At 45.8% G+C, this 21,830-nt stretch overlaps 1 pseudogene; it reads right to left on the bottom strand.

Moving 5' to 3' along the window:
• Positions 1 to 366: 366 nt before the first annotated feature.
• Positions 367 to 12,601, bottom strand: LOC141109871 (heterogeneous nuclear ribonucleoprotein U-like protein 2; annotated as a pseudogene).
• Between the last annotated feature and the right edge of the window lie 9,229 nt (positions 12,602 to 21,830).

Raw genomic sequence — 21,830 nt, 5'->3', positions numbered from 1 at the left:
GGAGATATTCACACTTCATGCAGCCAGTGATATCACCGTTGCATGCGCTCTGAAGGGATGGTATGCCCATGCCGTCCCTTCAAAGCTCCATGAGCATGTGTGGGACTGACATTATCACGGGGCAGCCAATCAGGCGGCTGGAGGATGCGGACCCGGAGTGAAGACTGGGTGAAGATTGAAGCGTTGAATAGAGAAGGACCCCTGCGGGTGGGATTTTTTAGGTACTACCAACAAACAGTATAGAAAAAATAATAATTTTATTTAGTAACTTTATAGAAAAATACATATAATGTTAGACAAAATTTGGACATGGAAACATCAAAATTGTGAAAATTGATGATACAGAAATCCTATACCAAACGCATTTCAGTGATGAGCATAGTCTCCTTCATCAGGGAATAACAGGAAATATGTCATCTATAAAATACAAATGGTCAACAATCAATTTAACATATTTAACCCAAATTGCATTGCCCATAAGGAAAGGTGCTATTGACTTGCATTTCAATTCCACATACATAAAATCGTCCAAATCCATTTTAAAAAGAAAGACCCTGTCACATGGAGTCATTCCGCCATCCCATCCACATTGTCCCTTCTTGGAATGGAACTCTAAAAAAGGTATCTCAAACCCACATTCAGTATGAAAGGAGAATATATATATATGGACTATGCCCCCAAACCGAAAAAAGGGATGGGGGGCTTAGTCCTGGGTCACTCTTTGAGTGTCCTTTTAGGAGTGAGATGGTATTCCACCAACATTGTCACTCCCGCTGTGTTGGGTTGCGTGCACGTTGCATTCCACAGCGCGTGGGCATGATGTCACGTCGCACACCTGCTGTGGGAAGGCCCGACACGGACGCGGCTCAGGGGGCCTGTATGGAATCTGATTTCCAGCTGCTCAGATGTCTGGCATGATGAGTGGTACACCCTAGTTCAGCCTGCATATAAACACTTAGATATCACAGGCACACAGGCACAGCCAACAGGTGGACACATCCGGAGTTGCTGAAAGGAGACCTAACACGTTCACAGTGAGTCTTTTGCAGATTTATGTTATACCTAAACTCTTTCCTACATCTTCCCTCTGGACTATTTCAGCATAAACCATAAACTTAATGATTAGGACAGCTACTGATGCTCATTTCATTTTTTTTTTTTTTCTTTTTCCCAAATTGGGTTTTTGAACAGCTTTCTGAGGTAATAGTGATTGGATCTTTCCCCAGCCTCCCCGGATATTTGTGTCCATCCCAGCTTGGTTGCCAGCAATTTTTGATGCAATCTTTGTTGCAGGTATGTTTGTCCACAAGTTTATCTGGTTTGGACTATGGATATAATTATACACATTATTTAAATTTTTTTCTTTGTAGTCATACACATGTTCTATTACATCTTTTTCAAGATTCCTGTTCTATAGGCCCCAGTACACGTGATTTGCTCCAACCCAGGACTAAGCCCCCTCATTTTCTTCGATTTGGGGGCATGGTCCATATATATACATATATATTCTCCTCTGATACCGAATCTGGGTTTGAGATACCTTTTTCAGAGTTCCATTCCAAGCAGGGACAATGTGGATGAGATGGCGGAATGACTCCATGTGACAGGGTCTCTCTTTTTAAAATGGATTTGGACGAGCATAACACATGTCCACCCAGAAAGCCATCTGGGTGGCATAGAACGCCGATCACCTGACTCCTCCCAAATAAATAGGCTCTCCCAGCAGGCCAAGGGGCTTAAAGAAACCCCTGCCTATTGGCTGAGACACCCCATCCATTCATAACCTGACCTTACTAAGCCCTTGTCTATCTAATGTCACCAGCATAACGCCACCTAGCGACAGAAGAGAGAAGGTGCAGCAAGTCCAGAACTAGAGAGGATTCAGTGGATCTCCTAGAAATTAACCAGGGCAACTACTGCCTGGCAAACTAAATTTTCTAGCAGCCCTCCTTAAACACCAGGGTACTACACCTACATGGTAGTAAAGCCAGAATTAGGATGGCAGTCTCAGAGACTGCACACTTAAAAGCAAGTAAATATGGACAGCTTCCATATTTCTATCACAGGTTTACTTTAAATAAAATATTCTTAAATATATTCTGCCCAAAAAACATATTTTTTCAAATTTACCTACAATATATATATATTCATACACATTTATTTAATATAAGTTGGTGTGCATTCATGATTATTAGGTTACAACAAAGTAGTTTGATATTTTATTCCTTTTAATATGTACTCTTATATATGTTTGCATAGATCCCCCACTGGAAAAATAAGATGTTCAAATTTAAAATATTATGATAAGAGATTGCGTAACAAGGAAAGTTTCACTGGCCTATTTATTGAAAAACTGAATGTGACTTACTTTTTATAGGTCTTCAAAGCAACTAGTTAATGAACAGGGTACATGTAGTTAAGTGAAGTTGACAAGTGCAATATTTGAAAGTGTAGCTTGTGCTAGTTTTGAAACAAGCTAAATGTAATGACAGATACAATTTGCGTGAATGACTCATTTTTCAAAAAACTTTGAGCAGACCGAAGATTAGGCAAAATGTTGGCCTTGACATCAAATGCAAACACTGTACTATATTTATTGGTGTTAAAAAAGATATACTGAAGTGGCAATAATTACCTTCCCAGCAGAACAGATGTAAACAATTTAAGTCCTCCGAGAGTTTTTAAAAGTGAACAAGAAGTGTGATGTAATTTAACAGAGCCAGGGAATGGCATTTTATACGACTTAGGTATATAAAATAGTACCAAAATACTATTGAAATATCAAATATGATATAAATGTATAGCGACTGATTGTGAAGACACTTTAGGGGGTCATAGAGGGTACAGCCACACCAAGAAGCAAAAATAAGATGAGGAGAACTATTACTAATCAAGAGTGACTAGGCCTAGGTTTGTTTTCCTGCAGGTTCAAACCCAGATACCTTTAGTAGGGTGACCACATGTCCATTGCCTGGGACAGTACCACAATCAGCAGGTCTGTCCCAGGTCCTGGGCTCCTTCATTCTGGGACAATGCAGTGTCCCGGAATGAAGCTGACAGAGGAGCAAACCCCGCCATAGCGCTGGCGCTCGCTCCGCCTCCACCATCACCTGAGAGTCTCTTCTACTGGCCAAACCACTGTTGCTATGGCCATGACATCACCGGTTGCTAGACGCCAGGCGGCTGTAGCCTCCGCCTGCCGTCTAGCAACTGGTGATGTCATGGCCAAGACTCCCTGCCCTGCATTCAAAGCGGAGGAGGAGTTAACTACCTCCTCCTCTGCGCCTAGTGCTCTCTGTATGGCCGGCTCCGCCTCCACCATGGATGCCTACTCCACCAACCTCCTCTATCATCTCTGGGTCAGCTCCGCCTCCACCACACATGTCTGGCACCCACCCACCTCCTCTATCTTCTCCAGGCTTGAGCAGGCTCCGCCTCCACCATGGATATCCACCAGCACAAACCTCCTTTATCATTTCTGGGCTCCAGCATGCTTTAAAGCAGGGGACTCCCCAACCCCTGTGCCACACTGCCACTGCGGGGGGTGTTCACTTTCCCTGGGAGGCCAGGGCACTAGTGTGTTAGACTGGTGGTAGGCTGCGGTGGCAAGTGACACTCTAAGGTGGGCAGGCTGCAGTGGCAAGTGACACTGCACAGTGAGCATGCTGCAAGTTCAAGTGACACTGCACAGTTGGCAGGCTGTGGGTGGAAAGTGACACTGCACAGTGAGCAGGCTGCGGGTGGCAAGTGACACTGCATCTGGTGGCATGTGACAATGACAAGTGTCATACTGCACCTGGCAGCAGGTGACGGTGGCAAGTGACGGTGGCAAGTGACAAGCTTCATCTGGTGGCAAGCGACGCGGGCAAGTGGCAAGCTACATCTGGTGGCAAGTGACAAGCTTAGGGTTCCCACTGTTTCTGCATTATGGTGAGTTGAACTATTTCATTATATATTATAATGTAGTAATAGAAAAAATGTGCTTCAATCATCCTGACACCATATCAAGCATGGTGTCGGGATGATTTAAGTGCTAACACCAGCCATTCACCTGACAAATCACCCGCTGCCAAATTTCCCATCACCTACAATTCTCCCATCCCCCAACCTACCCCCCCCCCCCCGGTCCAAAGGTCAGGGGACCGCTGCTCTAAAACCCTCATCGGCGAGAGTTTTGAAATCATAATTTTTTGGGACGGGGGGGGTGTCCCTGAATGGCAGTTTGGAAACGTGGTCACCCTAACCTTTAGGCTGTATGTGGTGTTATGTTTTTACATTATTGCTTGGTTTAGGCACTCCCTGCCCAGCTACTGTATTAAAATAGTTGGTCAGGAGCTTTCTAGATTCGGGAGGGTAAACAAAAATGTTACAGTTGCGCTCTGTGTTTACCATGTCCATTGAACACAGCAGATCAGTGTCTCTGATAACTGCCACACAAGTCCCAGTGTCACCAAACCAGTGTAATCCAATAACAGTGTTCTTGATTGCTGCCACACTAGTCCCCAGTGTTGCCAGACAAGTGTAGGCCAACAACAGTTGTCCTGATTGCTGCCACACAAGTCCCAGTATCACCAGACCAATATAAGCCAATAACAGTTTTCCTTATCACCGCCACACCAGTCCCAATGTCACCAGACCAGTGTAAGCCAGCAACAATGTTCTTGATCACTGCAACACAAGTCCCAGTGTCACCAAACCTGTGTAAACAAGCAACAGTGTTACTCATTGCTGCCACACTAGTCCCAAGTTTCACCAGACCAGTGCAGACATTAACAGTGTTCCTGATCACTACCACACCAGTCCCGGTGTCACTAGACTAGTGCAGCCAGTAACAGTATTCCTGATCACCGTGACGCCACCACACCAGTTCCAGTGTCACCAAACCCATGTAACCCAGCAAAAGTGTTCCTGATTACTGCCACACCTGTCCCAAAGTCACCAGAATAGTGCACCCAGCAACAGTGTTGCTGATTGCTGCCACACCAGTCCCAAGTTCTCCAGAGCAGTGTAAGCCAGCAACAGTGGTCCTGATCACTGATACACAAGTTTCAGTTTTGCTAGGCCAGTGTGAGCAAGCAACAGTGTTCCTGATTGCTATGCACAAGTCCCAGTATCACCAGACCAGTGTAAGCCAGCAACAGTGTTCCTGATCACCGCTACACAAGTCTCACTCTAACTAGATCAGTGCAAGCCTGCAACAGTGTTCCTGATGACTGCCACACCAGTCCCAGTTTCCCCAGACCAGTGCAGCAAGTAACAGTGTTCCTGATCATTGTCACACTAATCCCAGTGTCACTAGACCACTGCAGCCATCAACAGTGTTCCTGATCACCACCACAGTGGTGTAGCGTTGGGGGTGCGGTTGGTGCCACCGCCCCGGGCGCACAATTTAGAGGGGCGCTGTCATGAGTGTGGATCGTCTAGCACGGGGATAAAATAAACTTATGACGAGTCCACATTGTCCAGCAACAGCGGCCGAACTTGCGGTGCGGGCGAGCAGCAGGGGGATCTCTCTCAAGGCAGTGATCAGCGAGGGGCCGAGCCGAGGACAGAATGGACATTGGCCTGAGAGCCCAGGAGTCGTGAGAATAGTTCCACCGCGGCCGCCTCCTCCTTGACCCCGCCCCCCAAGAGGTGAGAAGCTGTGGGTGCAGCATCTCCCGTGCCTCCAGAGCTGCTCGAACTTCCTCTTCACAGTAAAATGAGGCCCGGGAAAAGGCTGACTGGGGACCCAGAGGATGGGCACGCTGCCAGGGAGCCGCTGGAAGGATCAAAGGAGACACACTGGCATGGAAGGTAGGGCTAGCAGTCTCTCTCGTCATCTCTCAGCCTCCTTCCCCCTTTCCCTCAGCTCCACTGTCTCTCTAAACCCAATGTCTCTCTCAGTGAATCCAAATCACCAGTGCTGCAAAAACACACAATTGTGCAAATATATAAATAAACAAACTCATTTTATATAATTATCAATAAAATGTTAATTCATAGCCATGTTTTTTGGATGCTTTTTATTGATTGTTATATGGAATTAGTTTGTTTATTTATATATTTGCACAATTGCGTGTTCTTGCAGCACTGGTGATTTGGATTCACTGCCCAATAGGACTATCTTAGAATTATTGTATTTAATGAATTGTTTTATGAAAATTTCTGTACTTTATTTAATTGCTTTATTTGCACAATGAGGTTGAGGTTTCTGGCAGCACCAGTGATTGGGACTTTTTTTTTTAACCTTTTTGAATATATATATATATATATATATATATATATATATATATATATTGATTTATATATAGATATACCAAAATATACATAGAACATTTCAAAAAGGTTAAATACAAAACCCTATTGGGTATTGATCCCAACTGCACGGTGCTGCAACAAGTATTATAATGTAAATATGACATATGTAGCTCCCATTAACTCCCCTTTCACACTGGAGTGCTTTGCAGGCACTACAGCGCTAAAAATAGCGCCTACAAAGCACCCTGAAAGAGCCGCTCCTGTCTCTTCAGTGTGAAAGCCCAAGGGCTTTCACACTGGAGCGGTGCGCTGGCAGGACGGTAAAAAAAGTCCTGCTAGCACCATCTTAGGAGTGGTGAAGGAGTGGTGTGTATACCTCTCCTCCACTGCTCCTGCCCATTGAAACCAATGGGCAGCGCGGCTATACCGCCGGCATAGCGCTGTTGCAGCAGCGCTTTGCTGGTGGCTTTAACCCCTTTTCAGGTGCTAGCGGGGGTTTAAAGCACCCCGCTAGTGGCCGAATACCTCTGCAAATATGATGGTAAAGCGCCTCTAAAAATAGCGGCGCTTTACCGCTGCTCCCGCCCCAGTGTGAAAGGGGCCTTACTGAAATATTATAAAATCCCACTCCTAATGCCTATGATGGCTAACCTGTGTAGAAAAGATGTAAATGCCTATTTTCAGGCTGTCTGGTCATGTTATTCCCTGTGTGAGCCAGTGGTGTATGCAAGGGAGAGGAGGGAGCGCCAACAACAGATGGGACATAGGAACCTATAGGTGATGTCACCACTCCATGCTTGTTTGCTGACCATGTCTCTGCCTGCTGCCTGAACTGACCCATCTGTACGTTCAACTGACTACATTCCTGTGAGACACCAGTCCCAGCCCTCCCCTGGACAATTGCTTTCTTAGAATCACCTGAACTCTTTTGTTGTTCCTTTCTTCAGCCCCCTGTCCTTCCTGACAAGGTCAGTACTACCATTAGGCAGTCTAGGCAGTCGTCTAGCGCACACTGCCACCTAGGGCGCAGCCATGGCCCCTGGGAGGGAGAAGGTGGGGAAGCAAAATTGACAAGCATGCGGGAGAAGTAAGTGAGGGGTGCAGAAATTAGTTCTCGTCTCCAGAAAACCCATCCACCTGCTCCTCTCCTCCCCCTCCCTCCTCCGATGGCCGCTCAGTCCTCTGCTCTCTGTCTGGCACTGTGTGTAGACAGTGCAGGTGATGGCTCAGGAAGTGTAGCCATCCTAGGTGGAGAGGATCCATTCCTTACACTGCTCTGTCCAACTCTACCTCCAGCATGCCTACAGCCGAGAAGCTTCACACACATCCCTTCTCTCGCCCCTCCCTCTCTGCTCGTGTGTTCCATTTGTGAAGGGGAGGTGGGCGAGAAGATTAAACAGAAGTAGTCGACAGCCACACCGATATACTGCTGAATGAACATGAGAGCCCCCAGGAGCTTTTAAAGTGAGTGCGTGCACTTCCACTGACCCCCTCCAACCTCTCTCTCTTCCTAACCCCACCTCAGCATACAGAACATCTTCTATAAAATCACCCTTTGCAGGGAGAACAAAGTTGGCTCTCATTTCCAGGAGCACATATTCAGGGACAATCTCTCCTTCCTTCTCTTTGCAAATTTCCAACCTTTTCCTCCACTCTTCATCACTGAGGAGGAGTACCACAGCTTTACCTTGAAATCATTTGAAACAATGCTTTTTGCAGAGTTGTACAGAGTACACCTATCAATGATTTATAATTTCTCTTCCTGCAGGAAGCCAGTGACTATCTTTGCAGCAAAGTGGACTGTGTTTTTAATTTTATTTTATTGCTTTTCAGTATGTGTATCGCTTTTCCTTTAAAAAAAAAAAAAAAAAAATCCCTTTTGGGTTAATTTTGTGTGTTGGTCACAGCATCATATTGGTGCAATTTTATGTCTTTTGATAAAATATTATTGATCTAAAAATATTTTCAGATAATCTTTATGCACAGTAATGCCGCGTACACACGGTCGGAATTTCCGACAACAAATGATCGATGGGAGCCTGTTGTCGGAAATTCCAACCGTGTTTAGGCTCCATCAGACATTTTCTGTTGGAATTTCCGACAAACAAAATTTGAGATCTGGATCTCAAATTTTCCGACAACAAAATCTGTTGTCGGAAATTCCGATCGCATGCTTGGAATCAAGCATAAGAGCCGCACTGGCTATTGAACTTAATTTTTATCGGCTCGTTGTATGTGTTGTACGTCACCGCGTTCTTGTCGATTGGAATTTCCAAGATTTGTTTGACCGTGTGTATGCAAGACAAGTTTGAGCCAACATCCGTCGGAAAAAAGACATGGATTTTGTTGTCGGAATGTGCGATCGTGTGTACATGGCATGTGTGTTGTATACATCTTTTGAGCACTTCACATTGCAACTCATTTCTTACAAGAAAAAGTGGGTTACAGAAACTTATGATAGTGTGATTCACACTTAAAGGGGGCGCAGTTATATGTTAACCAATTATAGGTTGGCGCCTTCTTCATTTTGATCATTTAATCTAGTGGCACCAGTCTGATCAAACACTGAGTTGCTACCTGCGCAAGATGAGCCTTGGATTTCTCATCTTCTTCAGGGGGATCTGGTCCTTCTGTCTTCAGTTGTGGCAGCAGAGCATCTGCACAAAAGATGCTGGAATTGTTTGGGTTTTCCTTAATGTTTTTCAGCCCATGTTATTTTCCAGTTCCTGGAACTCTAAGCAACACCTCACACTCCTCATTTGTTTTTGGTGGTGATGGTGCCCTTGTAAGATCCTTGTCACAGACCTAGCCGGGACAGAGGCTGTTGGAGAGGACTGTATGCAAGCCTGTTGCCTTTTGATTATGGGCCCTGGATTTTCAATGGATTCATTCTGTTGGGACACATCCTGTGAGGAGATGCTGGTGTCATCAACCTGTGTTTATGTTAATTGAATGAGCTAATGACATTGTCCTCTATACAATGTAGGAGACGGGACGACTGCATTGTGTTGATATAACTGTATGAAACTCGGTGCCCACAAGTCTGGGCGAAAGGTCATGTCTCAGTCGCCTAGGCTGTATAAAGGATTAGATAATTAGCTCATGTTAATTAGGTTACATTTGTATTGTTAGAGTAATCTTCTCCTGTGTATATAAGACTGTATTCTGGTTCTGAATAAAGTGAGTTCATGGTAGCAACAAGCAAGTGTCGCCTTGTTTGTGCTCAGAGAGGTTGGGATATCTGTATACAGACTGGGAGCAAGTAGTATATGACGGAAGCACTCAAGCGGAGTGTGGGACGTTCCGTGACATTGGTGGCAAGCAGCGGGAAAGCTTCCTGCAGTCTGGGACATCCAAACTTCCATCTGGATCCAAGGTCCAGATAGCAGGAGAGGAGAGGTACAGATACCAGCCGCCGTGGATGAGGAATTCAGAAGGAGGTTGTGAGAGATGCAGATACAGCACAGAGGACCAGTATCGGAGCAGGTCCTGCTGGGATGGTGTGATTCTATTCGCTGCAAACTCTGGAAGGAAGCGCTAGCCCGTGAGCAGCGACACCAGGGAAAAGTTCTCCCCTCCATCGAGGAAAGGTACTGGTCGCAGTACGGACTGCGGGTGCGGTTTTTGGGAGAAAAACCACACAAGAAGCAGACAGCTGAATTAAGCAGGCTGGTCTGGGCAGAGATAAAGCTGGATGAGAGCTACAGAGCCCTCCGGTGGCATGTATCCCAAGCATGTCCCTGGATAGCGGATGACAGCCCAACGGAAGGCTTAAGCTACGGCGGCTTGGGACTGTTGTTTGTGAAGCTGACAGGGGACCCTAACTTTGGGAGTGATTTGGAGCGGCGGGTGGACGAAATCGTGGATTTCAGAGAAGGGCTACTGAACATTTCGGAAGTGCACTGGGCACAGGAAGATTTGGAGTTTCTGGCCATTCAGGAATGGGAGCTAGAGATCGCCTACAGACGGCTGCTAGACATTGCTCAGTGCCAGGGCTGGGCTCCCTTTGCCTGGGACTATCAGGAAATACCAGCTGACAACCCTGAAATCCTGGCTGAAGAGTCGGCAATGTGGCAGAGCAATAGTGTGCTTTGCCAACCTGCCCCCACAGCTATGGAGGCGGAGGTCTTATGGCGGATGCAGCAAGTGCTGACTGACCTTGATCTTGTTTCTGCATGGGATGATCTTGGATGGAGGAATGTGCCTGTCCAGCAGCATGCCAGAGAATCTGCAGTGGAAAATCTGGAGATTGCCATCCCCAAAGCTGAAGTGCTGACAACAGGGCAGAGCTCTGCTAACCTCTGCCCAGCACTGATAACATCTTCTGGGTTCCATGGACAGGAGATGGTGAACCTCCATCCCCAGACACCAGTTGCAGAGACAGGGGATTTGATAGACTTTTCTGCTGAGGAAGAACCATCGGGTGAGCCCCCAGCAGAAGAGTTGGGATTAGGGCCAAACTTCATTGCGCTCTGCTCAGCACTGATGGCATCTTCTGAGTTCCACGGACAGGAGATGGTGAACCTCTATCCACAGACACCAGTTATAGAGGTAGGGGATTTAATAGACTTTTCTGCTGAGGAAGAACAACCTGATGAGCCTCCAGCAGAAGAGCTTCACTGTGCTCTGTCCCGCACCAACAGCAGTATCTGTGGAGTTACAGGGAACTTCCCCAGTTGAAGCACCGGCAACCGGGCAGAGTGCTACCAACCTCTGGCCATCACCTGCAACAACTACAGAGTTCCAGGGAGGTGGGGCAGTCGGCCTCCCTCCCCAACAGGTAGCCAGAGCAGATGGTGTGGGGTGTCCAGCAGAAGGGCTGGCAACAGGGCCGAGGACTGCTGGACTCTGCCCTCAACTAACAGAGGATGGATTTCCTGTGAAGGTGGATGGGACTTCAGTCTCCACCTGTATACTCCAGGGATGGTGGGCAGTCGGCCCCGATCCCCAACAGCATGACAGAGTGAGCCCAGACACCCTGTCTTCTCTCCAGCGGCAGAAAGGATTCCAGGGAGAAGAGCCAGTCCAGGCCTCTCCCCAGCGGCAGATATGTTCTCTGAGAGAGGCAGAGGTTGGCTGGGTGAGTAATACTCTGTTTGGAACAATTTGTTTGGGGTACTGTGTGGGTACAGGCAGTAGAGGACTGGAACTATGGACTAACTTCGGAGTCAACCCATCTGGGGTCTCCTCCTGTGTTAGTCTCCTGCCGAAAGGGGAGAAATGTCACAGACCTAGCCGGGACAGAGGCTGTTGGAGAGGACTGTATGCAAGCCTGTTGCCTTTTGATTATGGGCCCTGGATTTTCAATGGATTAATTCTGTTGGGACACATCCTGTGAGGAGATGCTGGTGTCATCAACCTGTGTTTATGTTAATTGAATGAGCTAATGACATTGTCCTCTATACAATGTAAGAGACGGGACGACTGCATTGTGTTGATATAACTGTATGAAACTCGGTGCCCACAAGTCTGGGGGAAAGGTCATGTCTCAGTCACCTAGGCTGTATAAAGGATTAGATAATTAGCTCATGTTAATTAGGTTACATTTGTATTGTTAGAGTAATCTTCTCCTGTGTATATAAGACTGTATTCTGGTTCTGAATAAAGTGAGTTCATGGTAGCAACAAGCAAGTGTCGCCTTGTTTGTGCTCAGAGAGGTTGGGATATCTGTATACAGACTGGGAGGAAGTAGTATATGACGGAAGCACTCAAGCGGAGTGTGGGACGTTCCGTGACAATCCTCATCTGCACACTCTTTTATTAATGTGAAGTTATCAGGTGGAACATGCCAGAGCCCTCCCTCTGTCCAAAGTTCACCTGGAAAGTGCAGCCTTTGCACACAATATAGGGCAGCAATGCCTGCTTTCCCAGTGTTCTCTTCTCTGTAACAAAAGCCTGCCCAAATTCAGTGCCATTTTTAGAGAAATATATTTCCATAGAGTCACCAATAAGGTTAGCAAGGCAGCCAACCACATCATTTTCACCAAAGGATTCCCTGTAAGTTTCAAAATATGCACTGGTGACCTTCAAACCTCAGCTGTAATAAGCAAAAGGATAAGTCATCTTCACCCAGCTGAGGAGCTGACAGGTAAACAGACCAACCCACAAGGAGCAAATAAACCTCTATACAGCCTTCTTTTAGAGGCAGGTTCTCCGGCACATTGACTTCATAGTAAACTTTGCCCTCAGTTACCCCATGAGTGGCTTGAGAGCCTGATCACAAAGATGAGAACTTCTCAGAAAAGAGAAGTCTTCCTCCAAAGCCAACCTCTCTTAATCTCCATGCCCCTCCTCTCTCCCTTGTCAGCACTGGAAGTATCTTTACCCCTGTCTGTTTGTTAAACTCCTTCCTTTCCACCATCTACCTATACATTGATGTATAACTGAATTACTTCATTCACTTAAAGTGGTATTAAAGCAAAGAAAAATATTTATCATACTGCAGCTTTCTTATTCTTAGATGGGTGGCTGCATTCGTTTTGTTTTTAGGTTTTCTCTTTTATTTTCACCTGGTGATCCTGCTAGTAAGTGTTGTTTTTCAAAAGAACAAGCTGTCTTGCAGATGAAGCAGTTACAGTTGAATCAAACCATTTAAAGTGGAGGTCCGCTGAAAAAAAAAATATTAAAAGCCAGCAGCTACAAATACTGCAGCTGCTGACTTTTAATATATGGACAAAGAAAGGTGCCAAATGTGACACCGGAGGGGGGGAGGAATCCAAAAAGTGGAAGTTCCATTTTTGGGTGGTACTCCACTTTAACACTGGCAAAGAGGGTGGGGTCAGGGGCGGAGCCAGGGGGAGGAAAAATTACATTTCGCCTAGGGTGTCAAAAATCCTTGCACCGGTCCTGCTTTCTGACCACTGAATAGGGTGGACAAAAATCAATGATTTTTTTTTTTTTAAATAAAAAAAACTGATTTTTTTAATTTAAATCAATTTTTTTTTAAATGTTTATTAAATTTATTTTAATAAAATACTTTTGGAGTAAAAATCTATTTTCTTGTTAAGATGCATTAAAAATGTTGTTTATTCAGTAAGAAATGGAGCTTAGTTATGTAACATGAGGCTGTATTTTCTGCAATATTTACATTTTTGGTAAACTCATTTAATGAATCCAAGCTCTGCAAGCTGAGATAACATGCACTGCATTGATGCAGTCACAGAATTTCACAGTAACCATGAGAAAAACAAAATTCAGGGATATTCCTTTATCCCATTGTTTTGCAAAATTATGTACACTACAAACTGTATGATTGATCGGTTCTGATATTGTGGTTTTACTAACCTGACAGCTTATTATTCTAAATAGGAAACCTTAATTTTGTTTGCAAATATTAAAGATTCTAACTACCAGAAAGAATAAGTCCTTACATTTAAAGAGCACCTGTCATTTCAGATCCATCATGGCAGCGCCTGTTAGTGGGCATCCACTCACCTGCTGCCTCCACGTCCCTCACCTTGTTGTGAATGGGACTGTTGATGAGTCAACAGCGGGTCAGAGAAGGAGCCTCTGCGGGACAGAAATGACAGTTGCTCTTTAAAAATTATGATTTAAATTGAGTTGATTTAAATCAAGCCTTTTTAGTAGTGATTTAAATCATGATTTAAATTGTGATTTAAATCATGATTTAAATTGTGATTTAAATCAACTTGATTTAAATAAAATCCACCCTGCCACTGAATATGGCATTCCTGGGTGCAGCCTTGTACCAGTAAGCTAGGGTTGTGTGGACTTTAGTAATGGGAACTGCAATAAGTGATAATACACTAAGCTATATTTCCAGTCCCACTGTCACCACCATAAGCCAGCAACAATGTCTTTGATCACTGCTATACAAGTTTGTTGACTCTATAACTTTTACACAGACTAAATAATATGCATCTGTTAGGTTTTTCTTATTTTCACCAGATAAAAGTAACCGAATACATCTATTTGTTTTTTTTTTCTTTCACCAAGGAAATGTAGAAGAATACATTTTGGCCTAAATTTATAAATATAGACTATTTATTTAGAACATTTTATAACAGAAACTAAGAAAAAAAAAAATTCAAAATGTTTGGTCTTTTTATAGTAAAAAGCATTATAGTAAAAAATAAAAAACCCAGTGGTGATCAAAAACCATCAAAAGAAAGCTCTATATTTATAAAAAAATGATATAAAATTCGCTTGGATACAGCATTGCATGACTGAATATTTTCCAAAGTGTGAAAGGGGGTTAAACAATTTGATGTTAAAGTGGTTAAGTACACCAGCAGCAGCACCCCAATCTGAATATCACAACTAGAAAAAAAGGCATAAAGTAACCAGAATAGCAGCCACAACAGATCTAAAACCTATAGGAAATTGTACTCTTAATAAAATAAGCTTCAGACCTCAACGTCTTAAAAAATGGCTATTGTCACAACAGTTTGATAGTATATTGTAGTTTGTTTCTTTTTCCATTGTACCACACTCCGTTAGGCAGCAACCTTATGCTGAGTTCTGGTAATTTCTAGTCCCCTAATGTTTCAATTTGTCCTAATGTGGCAAAGGAGGGGCTTCAGTGTTAGTATAAACATTTGAGGGGATAGGGGGGCAGCCCCTATGTGTTCCATGAATAAATGAGAAGTCAGAGGAGATCACCTTGTGTTCTCTAACCACTGCCACTGGGTGTGAGTAAAGCCTATATGGATGAAAGTACATTTGAGAAATTCCAAATTCACTCAATCAAAGGCTTTTTCATTGCCAGCCAAGATAAATTGTATGGGAAGGTCCAGTGAGTGAGCCAAGTGTGTGAGATTGCATACATCAGATGAAAATATTACCTAAAACACCTTTAGGTGTTTTAAACTAGGCTTGCTGGAGGTAAATGTCTTTTTTGCATGTGTGTGCCGTAATATTTTCTTCTGCTGTATGGTCTTATGGCTGCACCATCTTTAATGCATCTTTTAGGGTGTGCCCCCCAAATATCTTGTTTGAGATTGCATACATGACGCGTGTTATCCTTTTCTTCACTATATATGAATGAATGAATGAAGAAAGGCAACAGATGCACCAGGCAATTAGCCAGCATCTCTGTAAACAATTTTAGGTCCACATACAGTGAAGATATAGAATGTAATTACTGCACTGTGTCATATCTTTGCCTTCCTTCAGGATAACAGAAATGTAAGCCCAAAGGAATATCTGTGATTAAGGCATTTCCCTTAGGAAGGGAATTGCGGGCCTTGACAAATCAAGGGATGAGGTTTGGTTGGAAAGTGTTATAGTATAATAAAGTCAAGGCATTAGGCCAAGGTGCTTTGCCAGATTTCATATCCCTGAGGGTCCCTGCGTATGTTGTGTCAGTTTAGGGCATCATCCAAGGAGCCCCTGGTGGATTCAGATATTTGGGGAAGGCCTGAGTTAGCTTAATATGTATCAATAGCCTGTCTGTGTGGATTTGCTTATGGCTTGTTGGGAAAGGTTATTTGAGTCTTTGTAGAAGTTTAAAAAAATAAATAAAGATAGCAATATCTTCAGATTTATTCACTTTTAGTACTTCTGGGAAAGTTTTGGATGGGATATATGAATGCAGGTGAGAGTCACGTGTACAGTAGGTAGTGTGCAGCGGCAGTAACTCACACAGACAGGTGCAATGGAAAACTTGTACTGAAGTAATGTAATGACAGTTAGCAACAATCCAGAGGGACACCTGCCCAACCGGGAACACTCACGGTTTCCAACGCTGTGGAGATGACAGGTGTAAGCTGGCTTGACAGCAACTGTTAAGAGAGAATTGAATGCGGTCTGACAGTTCAGTGCACAAGAGAGAACATGTACAAAGGAGTTGCGACTACACTTTCCCTCCTTGTCAGGGACCTTTCCCTGCCAATAATATTGTGCCTAAAAGACGAGGTACCTGTCTCTATTCCCATTGGGTGACAGCATTCATTTGGGGGCCTCCCCAGTGACCCAGGAAACCATAGAGGAACTGGTTTCCTCTTGACTTCATCTCCAGCTGCGGTGTCACTGTGGAGGAGTGCCCCCTGTGATGGAGTCAGCAGACTGCATCTGCCTACACACTGAGTGATTTGGCAAGTAGTTTACCCTGTTTTACTACTAAATTCATAATAAGATTGTGTAGTATATAGAAATTTGGTTTTGCCCATTAATAAGGAATTCAGCCTATCCCTCAGTGTACATGGAGGTATTTTCAGTAATCACCAACAGCATCTAACTATCCCTGGAAAAAAAAACTATATCATACCTTCATAATCTGCCACAGGTCGAATACACTGTGAGTGTGTCAGTGGCTCAATGTAAAAATAAATAGACATTTTCAGCAATCATTAAAACGGCAGCAGCAGAATCAGCACCTAGCAAACAGTTTGTGATTTCCCCCTCTGTGTCTCCTCCAGTGGTGTCCCGTCCATAGGGGGTGCATGGGCGCCACCCCCCCCCCCCAAGCTATTCACAAAAAAAAAAGTGTCACTTTAAGAGTGACCAGGCGCCGGAGACACGGCAGTCTATGGGAAGCTGATTTGCCCGTGTTAAGGGCGTGTACAGGCGCCCGCAAACACTCCCACTCTTCAAGTATTTGTTTCTGGCCACCTGTTCATTATTTTTATTGGCGGGGACTAGAGGAGGGTGGGCGGTCCTTTTTCTGAGTCACTTCCGGTTTCGGCTCACTGTGCTGTGGACTGGGCTTCGCGTAGAAACATGCTGGAGTTTCTACTCATTTTTCACCTCCCCGGAACGCCTGACCCTTCACAGCATGGGACTGAATTACCCTGGAGCAGCCGGTGTCTTGCCGAGAATGTTCCCTCGGCGGATAAGTTCCCCCCCTGTACATACTACTCTCAGCCGCCGGAGATAGCCGAAGCTCAAATGCTTCAATCAGCTGTACACGGCGCCTGCGCTCTGGGTCCTGGTTCCTTCCCCACCATCCAAGTGGACCTAGAGGGGGAATCTAAAAGTGCCGAGCGCAGCGAGGCCGTGCCCGAAGCGTGGCGAGCGAAGCGAGCCCGCGAGGGGCCCTCTTACAGGCGCCGTGTACAGCTGATTTTCAGCTGTTCTGCTTCGGCTATTTCCGCCGATACCTACTGCGCAGGCGCAGTAGAGGGGGGAACTTATACGCCGAGCGGAACTTTCTCGGCAGAACACCGGCAGCAGCGATGGATGTCACCACAACGATCACACAGTAAGTGTCTGGAAGGGGGAATGGCCAGCCTCTGCTCTAGAGCTAAGATAAAGTCAGGTGAGGCATGGGGGAACAAGTGTACTGTATAGAGAGGTGAGATAATGAAGCCAGCAGTGTGTGTGCAGCTTGTTACTTCCTCTCACTCACTTTTCCACTTCCCCCTCTCCCTAACCTGCCTGCTTGGAATGCTGGAACAATCACACCCGGCTGTGAGGGGACCATGAGAGTCCTTAGGATGGGAGAGGAGGGGTGGAGAGGGCTTAACCTGTCAGTGTGTGTTTGTACATCTCTACTGCCTGTGTGTGTGCTACACTGAGGCACCTTCCCCACTGTATACACAGCATGTCACAGTGCACAGTCCCTCTCCTTCAAACACTACTGTGTATGGCATTGTCCAGATCCCTGTTTAACCACTTCAGCCCCGGAAGGATTTACCCCCCTTCCTGACCAGAGCACTTTTTGCAATTCTGTACTGCGCCGCTTTAACTGACAATTGCGCGGGGGCATGCAACGTTGTACCCAAACAAAATTGACGCCCTTTTTTCCCTACATATATAGAGCTTTCTTTTGGTGGTATTTTTTTTTTGTGGTATGAACAAAAAAAATCCCAATATTTTTATTTTCTGGTGTAAAACATCCAATAATTGAAAAAAAAACAAATTTCATAAATTTAGGCCAATATGTACTCTGCTAAATGTTTTTTGGTAAAAACAAATCCCAATTTTTTTTAATTTTCTTGTCAATAGCTGCATTTGATGGGCACAGCGGCTGCATTTGATGGGCACAATGGTAGCAATTTATGGGTACAGTGGCTGCGTTTTAAGGCACAGTGGCTGCGTTTGATGGCACAATGTCTGCGTTTGATGGGCACAGTGGCTGGGTTTGATGGGCACAGTGGCTGGGTTTGATGGGATTTGCTGCTGCTGGCCGTGTTATTGAGCCACAACATGCAGGAGAGTTGGTGGAGTGGATAACAAAGCCGTCCTCATCCTCCTCATCCTCTGTCACCCAGGCTCATAGTAGTTTGCCTTCCAATGCAGCTGCCAAAGTGGCCTATTCCACTGGCTCCTTGTCCACAGTCACTCCTTCCGTAGCCCCACCATCATGCACGGAGGAGTCCCTAGAATTATTCGACCACAGAGATGGTTATATGCTGCTGGAGGATGTGCAGCGATTTGAAGGCTCTGATGTTGGTTCCCAGGTTGAGGAAGGGAGTAATGTGAGCTTAGAGAGAGGGGGTGCCACAGAAGGACAAGAAACTGGCAGTCATGTTCCCCCAGCTGCAGCATACTGCCAAGTTTGCTCCAGTGACGAGGAGGGAGAGGATGATGAGGTCACTGACTGTACTTGAGTGCCTGAGAGAAGAGAGGAGGAAAGTGAGGAGGAGGCACAACTCCAACAAGGCAGGATGTCCTCTAGGGGGCAGCTTAAGGGCATCACACCGCAGAGCTCCGCAGGTGCAGGTTGCTGCTGACTCCCCGCTGACTTTTAAAAGTACCTTTGTGTGGGCCTTTTTCGACACGTGTGCAGCAGATCGCACCATTTCTGTTTGCAACCTATGTCTGAAGCAGATCAAGCATGGCCAGAACAGCAGCTGCTTGGGCACCACATGCTTGACCAGACATATGACGACCTGCCATGCAGTCAGTTGGCAACAGCACTTGAATGACCCACATCAAAGAAAAAGCGAACTTCTTCTTGCTCCTCATCTGAGATCTCCAACCCTACTATACCTCCAGTCCTCTCAAAAACCTGCACTGAGAAGAATGAAGGTATAGCAAAAGGGGTCCCAATTCATTGCAGTCAATCTGCTAGCAGTACACCACCAATTGATTTTAGCAGGCAAATGTCCTTACCCCAGTTGCTGAACCATAAAAAGAAATTCGGTCCCAGCCATCCACATGCTCAGTGTCTAAATGTTAGCTTGGCCAAATTGCTAGCACTGAAACTGATGCCTTTTCAGCTGGTAGACTCTGCCCCCTTTTTTGAATTTGTGGAATGTGCTGTACCTCAGTAGCAAGTTCCAAAACTCCATTTCTTTTCATGGAAGACCATTTTGGCTCTCTACCAGCATGTGGAAGGCAATGTTTTGGCCTTGTTGGACAGGGCGGTCAGCAGTAAGGTTTAGATTAACGCTGACTCATGGTCCAGCAGGCATGGGCAGGGACATTGCCTTTCCTTCATGGTGCACTGAGTAACTCTGGTGGCAGCTGGGAAGGATGCAGGACAGAATCCAGTGTTGTCGGAGCTTGTTCCGCCACCGCGCCTTCAAAATGCTAGTGGTGATTCTACCACAGCTCTTCCCCCCCTTCTTCATCCTCTATGGCCGCTTATGCAGGCTTGTCCTCTGAACCAGCGGTGCTCCATAAGCTTTTAAGGGGCTACGCAAGCAGTCAGGCTAAAAGATGCCATGCGGTGCTTGAGTTGGTGTGCCTTGGGGACAGGAGCCACACTGGGGCAGAGATTCTGTCAGCTCTGCAGGGGCAGGCTCAGGGGCAAACTTGTTCCATGTTTGACACACGTCCTGAATTTGGTGTTGCGGCGGTTCTTGAGGAGATACCCAGGCTTACAAGATCTCCTGAGGCAGGTCAGAAAAGTCTGTGGTCATTTCCGCTAGTCATACAATGCCAGTGCTCGGCTGGCTGACATTCAAAGGGAATGCAACCTGCCCACCAATTGCCTCATTTGTGCAATGCCCACCAGGTTGAACTCAACATTGGCAATACTGCAGCAGCTGCACACACAGCAGAGGGCCATCAATGAGTACCTGTGCAAGTATGGCACCAGGACATGGTCAGGGGAGCTTGGCTTCTTTTCGCCCAACCAGTGTCCTGTCACCATTTGAGGAGGCCACAAGAACGGTGAGCAGTGACAATGCATGCATCAGTGACACTGTCCCTCTAGTCTTCCTGCTGGAGCACACGCTTTGTGGAATCATGGACAGGGCACTTGAGGCAGAACAACAGGAGAAAGAGGAGGACATCCTTTCCTCTTAAGGCCCCCTTTATCCAGATAGCATTCCTGTGGGTCCATCAAACACACAGGAAGAAGAGGAGGAGGAGGAGGATTGTGTCAGCATGGATGTAGAGGATAACAATCAGCAGCAATCTTCAAGGGATGGTTTTCAGTCCCCATAAACCCAATTAGTTGTACGTGGCTGGGAGGAGGTAGTTACTAGGTATGAGCCCAATGTTCGAGTCGAATGTGAGTTCGAGTCGAACATCAGGTGTTCGCCTGTTTGCCGAATAGCAAAAAATTTGAGGTGTGCGCAGCAAATTCGAAAGCCGCGGAACACCCTTTAAAAGTCTATGGGAGAAATCAAAAGTGCTAATTGTAAAGGCTTATATGCATGGTATTGTCATAAAAAGTGTTTGAGGACCTGGGTTATGCCACAGGGGACATGTATCAATGCAAAAAAAAGTTTAAAAAGGGGCCGTTTTTTCGGGAGCAGTGATTTTAATAATGCTTAAAGTGAAACAATCAAAGTGAAATATTCCTTTATACCTGGGGGATGTCTATAGTATGCCTGTAAAGTGGCGCAAAGTTTACAACAGTCCCTGCACAAAATGACATTTCTAAAGGAAAAAAGTCATCCCTATGGCTTCCCTGTAGCATCAAAGGGGGCGGGGCCACCCGGTTACGTAACCGGATGGCCCTGTCCCCCTCTGATGCTATAGGGAAGCCATAGGGATGTCCCCGTGCATCAGAGGGGGCAACGTCACCCGGCGACGTCACCGTGTGGCCCTGCCCTCAGTTATAACAGAGTTGTCACCTGAGAGGACAGTCATTACGATGGGTGCCTCCCATGTAGGCGGGTCGGTCGTGGTTTTTTTTTTCCTTTTTTCGGTCTGTCGGCAGAGCAAGAGAAGAAGTAGAAGACTACGTGGGACAGTTTTATTTTTTAATTTTTTTAATAAAGGACTGGGCAAGGGCAAGGGTTGTGGGGATGAGGCCCTTGCCCCCATCAACATGGGGACAAGGTGCTATGGGTGCTACCCCAAAGCACCCTCCTCATGTTGAGGGCATGTGGCCTGGTACGGTTCAGGAGGGGGGGCGCTCCCTTGTCCCCCCTCTTTTCCTGCGGCCTGCCAGGTTGCGTGCTCGGATAAGGGTTTGGTATGGATTTTTGGGGGACCCCCATGCCATTTTTTTTTATTTTGGCGTGGGATTCCCCTTAAAATCCATACCAGACCTGAAGGGTCTGGTATGGATTTTGAGGGGGACCCCCGCGCCATTTATTTTGGCATGGGGTTCCCCTTAATATCCATACCAGACCTGAAGGGCCTGGTATGGAATTTGGGGGACCCCTTACGCAATTTTTTTTTTAAATTTTGGTTTGGGGTTCCCCTTAATATTCATACCAGACCCAAAGGGCCTGGTAATGGACTGTGGGGGAATCCCATGCCGTTTTTTTCAATGACTTTTATGT

Source organism: Aquarana catesbeiana, linkage group LG10 (genome assembly GCF_042186555.1).
Source record: "Aquarana catesbeiana isolate 2022-GZ linkage group LG10, ASM4218655v1, whole genome shotgun sequence".
Classification (NCBI taxonomy): Eukaryota; Metazoa; Chordata; class Amphibia; order Anura; family Ranidae; genus Aquarana; species Aquarana catesbeiana.
The sequence above is the reverse complement of the archived record's forward strand: the minus strand, read 5'-3'. Positions and strand labels throughout refer to the sequence as shown.